This window comes from Lolium perenne, chromosome 7 (assembly GCF_019359855.2).
Source record: "Lolium perenne isolate Kyuss_39 chromosome 7, Kyuss_2.0, whole genome shotgun sequence".
NCBI lineage: Eukaryota > Viridiplantae > Streptophyta > Magnoliopsida > Poales > Poaceae > Lolium > Lolium perenne.
This window is the reverse complement of record NC_067250.2, coordinates 112,324,338-112,334,832: the sequence shown is the minus strand read 5'-3', so window position 1 is coordinate 112,334,832 and position 10,495 is coordinate 112,324,338.

Here is a 10,495-nt window from a genome sequence, read left to right as displayed (position 1 = left end):
AATAATCGAAGAGGCGTGGTTTCGGAGGCCTACTATCCTAGCCTGTGGTGCACGCTGCAAAGGGATATGGGGAAGACCTGAGCGTCGGCACAATGCTCTGGAACCAAGAGGACGGTGTACGTGTTTTTGCGGTGGTGTGTCTCTTTGGAGGGGAGCGAACTATATTTTATATGCACGACCGAGAAGGCAAACAGATAGCGCTGGGAGATGAAACAAAGAGGCGAGAGCTGAACCAAAGATGCAACGACTGAAGCCGAACATCCAACCAGTTTTTGTATTTGTTGTCCAATCACGCCGAAACGTTTCTCTTTTGCGCAACTATTAAGACATTGGCTTGGCTTATACTCGCAACCCGCTGAAATTTCACCTTGGAGACCTTGATTTCTTTGGTTTGTGCAAGCGTTCACATCGCCAGCAACGCGTGAGAAAGCTCTGGTGAGTTCGGTTTATCGATTCATTCCACGAAGGCGCACTTAGGGGATTTATAGTGGCCTCCCATGAACTTCTAGCCGAAGTCAACACCCTCGTAAGCCACGAGCCGACGAGGGAATTAGGCGCAGTCGCAATGACGCCACATATCATCTATGCCATTCCAGTCCTCGTTGTGGACCCATATGGGTACTTTACCGTCCCGAGAAAATTCCTCTTATATAAGATGTACAATCAGGTAGAGTCATATTTGTTGTCGGCCCGTATATGCATGTGATATGGCCCTCAGCTGGCTTTTTGTGGTGGATGGCAACGTCGACCACCTGCGTGGTGGACGGCGGGGAGCCACCGGCCTAGTGGCTGAGTCGGACTTGTGACGGACGACTGCCGCCATGCTGGGGCCATGGGTACGCTGAACTAGCTACGTGGTGAGGTATATCGTGTTGGTGTTGTATATATAGAATATAAGTCAAAACAGTTCGTTGTGATGTGGCCCACACCGGTCAGCGAGACATGCCTTACCAGCCAACGTTATATGCTTGACTTTTATCTTGCTAGCTTCCACTTTTAACGACCCTCAAAATGCACGACTCAAATATTTTGCCCTTGTTCCCCGATGCAGACATTAATTAGGGACACTCTTGTGTGATACCAACTATGGCACCAATAAGCGCCGATATGGACTCAAACACGGTGCATAAATATCCTCCTTCTAATCATATCCCTAGGAAAGGTGTACACGGGGGAAATATTTTTGCGGGCCGAAGTCGCATGTACCGTCCAAAAAATCCGCAGAGTAAAACGGCTTTTTTGTGGTGTTAGTTTGGGAGCCCCATATTGGAAAAGGAGATACGTGAATCTCCATTTGCAATATTTCGATGACGGGCATAAATATATGATCGTGGCCCATGTTGTCTCCATGGTGGACCCCATCTCCCATGGGCCTCCTCGGCCACGCGTAAATATTTTTAACCATTTCTCGTATCATGTCGTTTCCATAGAGGGATATCCTTTGATGAGGACATCCCTACTACACCACTACCTCCGTCATTGATAAATGAAGATGAACCTGCTGTGGAGCTCAAGTCCAATGAAGTTCGGATTGGACCAATTACAAGGGCTCGTGCGAAGCTACTTAAACAACAGGTGAACTTGTTTCTAAACGGTACTTTGATTGATGAGAGCTTTATACTGCCTAAGTCCTATTACTTGTGTATCATCAGGTATCAAGAGGAGACGAGCATCGCATGAGGAGAAGAGGAGCAGCTGGACGTGAAGACGGACGTCAAGATGGACGTGAAGCTGGACATGGAGCTGGACATGAAGATATCTCATGGACGCGCGAGGGAGGAGCGGGAGGCATGCGCGAGAGGAGAAGAAGACGTCCAGGCCGGTCCAGCACCCGGTCCGACCGGCCGCCAGACCGGCCAACCCGGTCACTGGCCCGGTCGATCGGGCGCCAACCGGACGCAAATTTATCGTACCGGAAGAAAACCGGAAACCTCGCAACTATCCGGTTGCTGCCCGGTTGCCGCCCGGTTGACCGGACCCTAGACCGGCCGACCCGGTTGCCGCCCGGTTGACCGGACCCCAGACCGGCCGCCCCGGTCCCTGGCCCGGTTGATCGGATTCCAGACCGGATTAGTCCGAGTCTGTCTCGACCAGATCTATTCTGGGTCGGTTATTTTTGTATCTTTTCGACCAGAACTCGTCCCGGACGCCTATATAAGTGCCCAGGACGCCCCCCTAGCTGCTTGAGACCACGTTTAAGATAAACCCTAGTTCTTAGTTGTTTGCTCTAGCAAAACTATTGAATCCCTACACCATATTGCTTGATATTGTGTAGATCCTGAAAAAGTTTTGTGTGATCTGCTGTTCCATTGGGAATTAGACAGTTGCAACTTACCGCTTCGTGGTCGGCGGCTACGTGCGTAAGTGTGTGGAGTTGCGAATATCTTGCAGGGTTGAGAGCTATTGCATTGGCGACAGGGACCAATCGAGAGATCTCGTTGCGTCATACAAGTTATCATCCACTTCATCATCGTGTTTCTCCGCTGCCATCACCCCGTGATCATCATCACCACCGTTGCTTACTGAGAAGATCGGGCCACCCCTTATCATCTTGGTATCAGATTTCCAGTTTTCCTCGGTAAGCCATCCACAATCCACCCCATAGTTGAGTTGTGAGTGTTTTCCTATCCAGAAAAAGCCAAAAAAAAATAGGGTTAGGGTTTGCCATAGCCTTAGATTGCACTAATTTCAAGTTTTAGTTGCTTTTCGTAGTTGTTTTTGCGTATCTTTTCTTTCCATCTAGTCTTTTAGGGTTTGAGTTTTCTCTATCATCTTGTGTTACTTTATCTTGTGGTGTCAGTTTTGTTACTCCGAGTCCACATAGCGTACAGTGTGCTTGTTCCCAACCATAGACACAGCCTATCGATATAAAGTGACTAGGAACTTCCCCAGAAGAGACTAGTTTTACCGCTCGACAGGCTGCTCGTTAGGTTATCGGTGCTTTGCATATTTCTGTTGGCCGTGTTATCAAGGAGTTGTGTCAGAAAATCAAAAAAAAAAGAGAAAATTGAAAAGAAGCAAAAAGAGCTACATCGCTGCGTGTGTTATACAAATAGAAAATCCAAAAAGAAAAGTGTAGTGCTAGTTGAATCAAGTGAAGGCCTAAGTTTACTTTACTGCACCTGTAGTTGAGTAATCTTGTGCCTGTCTCGTTGAGCTTTGCTAGCGTCTCTCGTGTGCATTGCAACCTTTCCCACATATAGTTGCTTTGCCCCATCATATCGCCTTGTGTGAGTATCATTGGTTGTCTACGGTCCGCGCTAGAGCTTGTTATTGGTGCAAATAGGTAGCCTACCTACAGCCCCACATATACCCTGCTTTGTCGTGTGATTTGTTCTTATACCCTTGATATTCGCTTCGCTACATCCGTGCACTAGTTGTAACTACAAGTGGTAAGCAACACTAATTTACTTTGGAACGGTAAGATCTCCTTTTCTTATCAGTTTTGAGTGAGTTGTGAGAGTACCACCATATCTTTTTGATTTAGTGCACTAATCTACTAACAATGTCTGCTAGTGATCATAGAATTGTTAACCAGGAAAACAAGAGTGCTGCAGATATCATCACATGGAGGGAGTATGAGGCTCTTCGTAATGAGATGCGACGTGAATTCCGCGCTCAGGACGATGTGCTTAATGGGAAGATTGATGAGATCTCCCAAAAGCTGGATGCTACTCATGTGACCGTCACTACAATGCAAGATCAAATGACGGATGCACAACGCAATCTTGCTGATTTGCGCTTAGCTGTTGAGAATTTGACCGCGCAACAACAACAAGAAGATGACGATGATCCTGAGTTTCAAGATGACGCACACAATGCTCGTGATGCGCCACGTGGTAATCGTCCTCGCGGTTGGGTTCCACTTGCCCGCCATGGTCGTGGACAAGATGAAGAAGATGGTTTGGGTAAGCCCAAATTTTCTATACCCAAGTTTGAAGGAGGAGCTGATGTTGAAGAATACCTCACTTGGGAGCTGAAGATTGAGAAGTTGTGGAGCTTACATCCGCATTATACTGAAGATCGGAAGATCAAGCTTGCTTCTTCTGAATTTGATGGCTATGCTTTGCGTTGGTGGGATGCTTTTGTTCATAACCGTGAAGAGGATCGTGAGCAACCTATACGCACTTGGCGTGCCATGAAGGAGGCGATGACTGCTCGCTTTGTGCCTACAAATTACTTGCGGAATATATATGATAAGCTGACTCTTTTGAGACAAGGTGTGAAGACTGTGGATGAATACTACATGGAGATGGAGATGCTTATGCAGCGTGGCCGTGTCCGTGAGTCTCTTGAAATGACAATGCAGCGTTTCCTCAACGGTTTGAAGTATGACATCAAAGGAATTGTTCGTCACTACAGCTACACCAATATGAATCAATTGTTACATCATGCAAGAGAAGCTGAATCACAGTTGGCTGACGAAGCAAAGATCAAAGGTCGTGCTACAGGAGCTGGGCGTTTCACCCCACGCGCGGCCCCACCTATGGCGCCGGCGCCTTCGACACGCTCCGCCCCTCCGCCTAGTAAGTCGGTCTCCAATGTGTCTAACACAAAGAAGTCCGAATCTGCTGCAAGTACGAGTGGCTCTAATGTGTCTACTGCGCGTAACCGTGATATGGTTTGTCATACATGTGGTGGCAAGGGTCACTTCAAGAGAGATTGTCCTAACCGCAAGGTCATGGTTATCAATGAGGACAATGAGTATGAGACTGGAGATGATGTTGATCTTAATGCTCCAGAAGATGATGACTATGACACTGATGGTGAAGATGCATATCCGTCTGATGCTCGCACCATTGTTGTGTCGCAGCGTGCTCTTAATGTGTTGCCTAGTGCATCTACTCAGCGCTGCAATTTGTTCCAGACAAAGGCTTTAGTTGGTCCTGACAAGGCTTGCAAGGTCATTATTGATGGCGGGAGTTGCCGCAATTTAGCAAGCAAGGAGTTGTGTACCAAGCTGAAGTTGAAGTATCTACCGCACCCGCATCCATACTATATTCAGTGGTTGAGCGACAATGGTGAGATGAAGGTAAACCACATGGTGCGTGTTGAGTTTGCTATTGGACCGTATAAGGATTGCATTGATTTTGATGTCGTTCCTATGACGGTGTGTCACCTACTATTGGGTCGGCCTTGGCTCTATGACCGTTCTGTGCAACACAATGGCCGTGCCAATACATATCACTTGGAGTTCAAGGGCAAGAAAATCAACTTACAGCCTATGACACCACAGCAAATTGTCAATGAGTCTCGTCAGAAAGTTGAAGTCAATTTGGAGGATGCTTCTTTAGATAGGCGAGAGAATTGTAATGTTGTGAGTGATATAACGAAAAGTGAGAGAGTGAATTCCTTAGTCTCATTAGCCACCAAAGAAGACATGAGAGAATTTAGTGAGGATCCTACAGCCATGCCTCTTGTGCTCTTGTACAGGGGTACGATTTTGGTTTCTAACAACATGACCCCTCTTCCTCTTGGTGTTTCTAATGTTTTGCAGGAATTTGGCGACGTGTTTCCGGATGAGGTACCCGCAGGACTTCCACCATTGCGAGGTATTGAGCATCAAATTGACTTGATTCCCGGAGCTTCGCTACCCAATCGGGCACCATATAGAACGAACCCTGAAGAGACGAAGGAGATACAGAAGCAAGTACAAGCGCTACTCGACAAAGGTTATATCCGCATAAGCCTTAGTCCTTGTGCTGTTCCTGTTATTCTTTGTTCCTAAGAAAGATGGTACATGGCGTATGTGCGTAGATTGTAGAGCTATAAACAATATCACTATTCGATATCGTCACCCTATTCCCCGATTAGAGGATATGCTAGATGAATTGAGTGGTGCTGCTGTTTTCTCTAAAATTGATTTGCGTAGTGGTTATCATCAAATTAGGATGAAAGAAGGGGATGAGTGGAAAACCGCCTTTAAAACAAAATTTTGTTTATATGAGTGGTTAGTAATGCCTTTTGGTTTGACTAATGCACCTAGCACTTTCATGAGACTGATGAACCATGTTTTGCGTGAATTTATTGGCAAGTTTGTGGTTGTGTATTTTGATGACATATTAATCTACAGCCGCAATGAATCTGATCATATTATACATATTCGACATGTTTTGCAAGTGTTGCGTGATAGTAAACTTTATGGTAATCTTGAGAAGTGCACATTTTGCAAAGATAAGGTCATATTTCTGGGTTATGTTGTCTCTAAGCATGGAGTAGAAGTAGATGTGTCTAAAATTGAAGCTATTCAAAATTGGCCTACTCCCATGAATGTGAGTCAAGTTAGAAGTTTTCATGGTCTAGCTGGGTTTTATCGCCGTTTTGTGCCCAATTTTTCTACTATTGCTGCACCTTTGAATGAATTGACTAAAAAGGGTGTTGCATTTGAGTGGGGCGTTGCCCAAGATCATGCTTTTGATGAACTAAAACGATTGTTAACTTCTGCACCGTTGCTTGCACTTCCTGATTTCAATAAGCAATTTGAGATTGAATGTGATGCTAGTGGTATTGGAATTGGTGGTGTGTTGATGCAAGAGGGTCGTCCAATTGCATATTTTTCTGAGAAACTTTCTGGTGCTAAGTTGAACTATCCAATATATGATAAAGAATTGTATGCTTTAATTAGAGTTCTTGAGGTTTGGCAACATTATTTGTGGCCAAAAGAATTTATCATACATTCTGATCATGAAGCTTTGAAATATCTGAAAGCTCAATCTACTTTGCATAGGCGTCTTGCTAAGTGGGTTGAGTTCATTGAGTCTTTTCCGTACATTATTAAGCATAAGAAGGGAAAAGATAACATTGTTGCTGATGCTCTATCTAGGAAGAATATGCTATTAACTCAATTTGATGTTAAAATTCCTGGTTTAGAGGTGTTATGTGATTTGTATGCTACTGATCATGATTTTGCTGAACCATATCGCTTATGTGCTCTTGGTAAAGCATGGGAAAAATATCACATACATGATGGGTTCTTGTTTCGAGCTAACAAACTATGTGTTCCAGAATCGTCTGTATGTTTGCTCTTATTGCAGGAATCACATGCTGGAGGTTTGATGGGTCACTTTGGGCGTGAGAAGACGCTACTCATGCTCGCTGATCACTTTTATTGGCCAATGATGAGGCGGGATGTGGACAGGTATGTGAAGAGGTGCATTACTTGCAACAAGTCCAAGTCCAAGCTGAAGCCTCACGGTTTGTATACTCCATTACCGGCACCTACTACACCTTGGGAAGATATTAGTATGGATTTTGTGTTGGGTTTGCCGCGTACTAAAAGAGGCCATGATTCTATATTTGTGGTAGTGGACAGATTTTCTAAAATGTCACACTTTATTGCCTGCCACAAAAGCGACGATGCGTCGCATATTGCTAACCTATTTTTCAGGGAGATTGTTCGACTGCATGGAGTCCCGAAGACTATTGTTTCTGATCGTGATGTGAAGTTCATGAGCTACTTCTGGAAGACACTTTGGGGAAAGATTGGGACAAAGCTGCTGTTCAGTACAACTTGTCATCCCCAAACTGATGGTCAAACTGAGGTGGTGAATCGAACCTTGTCACAACTGTTGAGATCCATGATCAAGAAAAACCTGAAGGAGTAGGAAGAGTGTTTGCCGCATGTAGAGTTTGCTTACAACAGGGCGGTACATTCTACCACGGAGCTATGTCCTTTTGAGGTGGTGTATGGTTTCAAACCCATTACTCCACTTGACTTGTTGCCGTTGCCCATACATGAGAGAGTTAATATGGAGGCATCCAAGAGGGCAGATTTTGTGCGCAAAATACATGTGAAGACTAAAGAGTTGATAGAAAAGAAAGGCAAGAGCAATGCTGCAAGGATGAATAAGAAGCGCAAAGAGATGTTGTTCAAGCCTGGTGATATGGTCTGGGTACATTTTCGCAAGGATAGGTTCCCGAAGCTGCGGAAGTCGAAGTTGAAGCCTCGTGGTGCTGGTCCTTACAAAGTGCTTGCCAAGATCAATGATAATGCATACTCGATAGATCTTTCAGTGGATGAGTTTGGTGTCAGTAATTCTTTCAATGTTGCTGATTTGACACCATATGACGGAGAAGACCTTGGAGCGTCGGGGTCGACGCCTTTTGAAGGGGGGGGGGAGATGATGAGGACATCCCTACTACACCACTACCTCCGTCATTGATAAATGAAGATGAACCTGCTGTGGAGCTCAAGTCCAATGAAGTTCGGATTGGACCAATTACAAGGGCTCGTGCGAAGCTACTTAAACAACAGGTGAACTTGTTTCTAAACGGTACTTTGATTGATGAGAGCTTTATACTGCCTAAGTCCTATTACTTGTGTATCATCAGGTATCAAGAGGAGACGAGCATCGCACGAGGAGAAGAGGAGCAGCTGGACGTGAAGACGGACGTCAAGATGGACGTGAAGCTGGACATGGAGCTGGACATGAAGATATCTCATGGACGCGCGAGGGAGGAGCGGGAGGCATGCGCGAGAGGAGAAGAAGACGTCCAGGCCGGTCCAGCACCCGGTCCGACCGGCCGCCAGACCGGCCAACCCGGTCACTGGCCCGGTCGACCGGGCGCCAACCGGACGCAAATTTATCGTACCGGAAGAAAACCGGAAACCTCGCAACTATCCGGTTGCTGCCCGGTTGCCGCCCGGTTGACCGGACCCTAGACCGGCCGACCCGGTTGCCGCCCGGTTGACCGGACCCCAGACCGGCCGCCCCGGTCCCTGGCCCGGTTGACCGGATTCCAGACCGGATTAGTCCGAGTCTGTCTCGACCAGATCTATTCTGGGTCGGTTATTTTTGTATCTTTCGACCAGAACTCGTCCCGGACGCCTATATAAGTGCCCAGGACACCCCCCTAGCTGCTTGAGACCACGTTTAAGATAAACCCTAGTTCTTAGTTGTTTGCTCTAGGAAAACTATTGAATCCCTACACCATATTGCTTGATATTGTGTAGATCCTGAAAAAGTCTTGTGTGATCTGCTGTTCCATTGGGAATTAGACGGTTGCAACTTACCGCTTCGTGGTCGGCGGCTACGTGCGCAAGTGTGTGGAGTTGCGAATATCTTGCAGGGTTGAGAGCTGTTGCATTGGCGACAGGGACCAATCGAGAGATCTCGTTGCGTCATACAAGTTATCATCCACTTCATCATCGTGTTTCTCCGCTGCCATCACCCCGTGATCATCATCACCACCGTTGCTTACTGAGAAGATCGGGCCACCCCTTATCATCCTTAGCGTCGTTCTGTACTAGTGAGCTCATGGTGGGAAATGCCTTATTCTTTCGTATTGGCGTCGAGCCCACCTGGTTTTCATGGTGGATCTGACTTAAGTTAAGTCACCAGGTGGTAGCAATACCCATTTTCTGGCCTTTTAGATGTAGCTTTTAGAATCGTCTAGTTGTGGCAACTTTCCTCCACGTCCGAGTATTTGATTCAACTCAATATCGGACGTATCCATCTAGGTTTTCAGTCCCGAGCCGGCTTCCTTCGTTCAAATGGCAGGTGAAAAAAAATAGGCGCTAACACTCGTTGTATTCCTCACATCTCAAGCTATTGTTTTTGCATGCATAGGCTATGATTCAAAAAGATAACATCATCATTTTTTTCCAAACTCGAAACTTTAAGATTCAATAACTCTTAAACTTTGAATCTAATTGATGATGTATCTTCAGTTTTGATTTTTTCTAGATTAGGTTTTTTTTTTGAAATTAGACTACATGTTGGTATGTTTCGACAAGTTACATTCGCCTTCAAAGTTGCCACCCAACAATAAATAAAATTTCCGCAATGTCGATACTGATACCATATGGTAACTTCTTACAAAATAGCTTGACAACATATTGGTTACTATCTTGATAACAAATGAGGCAAAAAAAATCTTTACTACCCTCTACCCTTTTTTTAGTTTAAAAAACGAGCTAACTTTTCTAAACAGATGATATCATTGGAAAAGTTAGTTCATTTTTTGAACTAAAAAAAAGTAGAGGGTACCTAACTCATTTACATCTTCATCGGGACCTTCTGTTGTGAGATATAGATATTAAGCTCTCGGTAAAACAAAGCTAATCGAAAAAAGCGGAATGCAAATTAGGCAGAGGGCTATGTTAGCCGAGCTAGCTCAAAGAGTAATGCAAATTAGGCAGATGTCTTAAGCTTGGCCTCGGCCTCGTTGAGAGTGTGACTATGGTGGGCATGCCTGTGGTGTTGGCGTTCTTGTATAGTTTGAGCCTGGTTTTCAGCTAAATACCTAAGAGCATCTCCAGCCGCGTCCCCCAAAGCGCGCCGGATTGAGCGTTTGGGGGACGTGTTTTGTTCGTGCCGCCTTTGGGGGACGTCGCTCCCCAGCCGTGTCCCCCAAACGCCACCCCCAAACATTTAAAATACTTTTTTTTGGCATTTTTATTTCAATTTCCACAAACTAATACATAATTGGGAACGTGGTTTTCCACAAACTAATACATAATTGGGAACGTGGTTTTCCACAATACATAGTTTGA